Raw genomic sequence first — 1,581 nt, forward strand, 5'->3', positions numbered from 1 at the left:
GTCCATAATTTATTCCCCAATCCTGAGGACCCTAAGATGGTGATGTCCACTCCACTTCTTAATTGAGAGGAGGCTTAGATCCCACATGGCTGATGGATGGGATTCTCCTGCTTGCTGTTGTAGGCACTCTCAGTTCCCTGGTGTGGTGGTTGACCATCCTCACCTCCCTGTCAGCTGACCTGGGTAAGTCCCATGAACTGGAGACTCAGGGCCGAACTGGCACATGGACAGCCCAGAGATTCAAGTCTCCTGGGCATACGCCAGCCGGGGGAGGGTTGGGAGGGTGCAGGTGAACATGGGACGTTGGTGATTATGTGGTTGAAACTATAACGTTGAGGAAACTCTTTAGAAAATATAATAAGGGAGAACAGGTGTTTTATTTGTTTTTTTTTTTCCCGGAATGAATTGGAAAAGTGAATGAATGAATCTCCTCCATCTTCAGCGTTGTGTGCAACTTGTTTATCACAAGCAGAATAGCTCACAGAATTATAAAGGCAAGTTGTACCTATTGTGGGACTGAGAATAGCATTCCTTGAAATTTTTTTTCTTTATGGCAACAAAAGTAATTTAATAACATTTATGAAATGAGTTCATTCAGTTTTTTAAAAAATATGGAACGCTTCACGAATTTGTGTGTCATCCTTGCGCAGGGGCCATGCTAACCTTCTCTGTATCGTTCCAATTTTAGTATATGTGCTGCCGAAGCGAGCACCATTCCTTGAAATTAGCACACATAACCTAAAGTAAGACTGTAGACATCTAAGGCCCAGGTAGCATGACGTATGGACCACTAAAGAAAAATCTTAGTATCAATAAGGAAGAGCAAGAGATTTGGGTGGGATCAGGGAACAGGCACATTTTTAAAAGTCCATCTGGAAGAGGTAAGGAGAGATAACGAGTCAATACTGGCACATACCTGTGTATTATTTTCAGGTAGTTTATGGTGAAGTTACCTGTTTCATGACCAGAGTCGTGTTCAAGTTATGATGTTTTCCGTGTCTCCCAGCTCATCGTGTTACTGGTCTATTGAGGCCGTGTGATGGATGGTCTTATGTACCAGCTTAGCCAGGCCAGTCCCCAGTTGTTCAATCATGCCCTCACCTAGGTGTTGCTGTGGAGGTACTTTGTAGATGTGCTTAAACATCTACAATCAGCTGACTTTAAGGAAAGGAGATTATGTGGGTGGACCTTGATAATGGGGTGGCCCTCATCCAATCATCTGAAGGCTAAGAGCAAAGAACAGAGGTTTCTCTGTGGTTCTTTCCAGTGGCAAGAAGACATTCTGACTCAAGACTACAGCATAAAATCCTGCTTGAGTTTCCAGCCTACCCACATGCCTTACAGATTTCACACTTGTTAGATCCGCTGGTATGTGAACCATACATCATTTAACTTATCTTTCTATTTATGCAATGTCATTCACTCTATCATCTATCTAACCTATCATCTGTCTATAGGTATCATCTATCTAATCTATCTATATATCTTTAATTATCTATTAATCTTCATCCTCTATCTACCTATTTATCATCTCTATATTTATCAACCATCTCTCTATCTTTTTTAAATTTATTTTTTGTC

At 41.3% G+C, this 1,581-nt stretch overlaps 1 non-coding gene across 1 annotated transcript; it reads right to left on the reverse strand.

Moving 5' to 3' along the window:
* Window positions 1–605: 605 nt before the first annotated feature.
* Window positions 606–712, reverse strand: LOC111759423 (U6 spliceosomal RNA). The gene has a single exon (XR_002793411.1). It is a non-coding gene; the product is annotated as a U6 spliceosomal RNA (small nuclear RNA).
* Window positions 713–1,581: the final 869 nt, after the last annotated feature.

The sequence above is a fragment of the Dasypus novemcinctus genome, chromosome X (assembly GCF_030445035.2).
Source record: "Dasypus novemcinctus isolate mDasNov1 chromosome X, mDasNov1.1.hap2, whole genome shotgun sequence".
Taxonomy (NCBI): domain Eukaryota; kingdom Metazoa; phylum Chordata; class Mammalia; order Cingulata; family Dasypodidae; genus Dasypus; species Dasypus novemcinctus.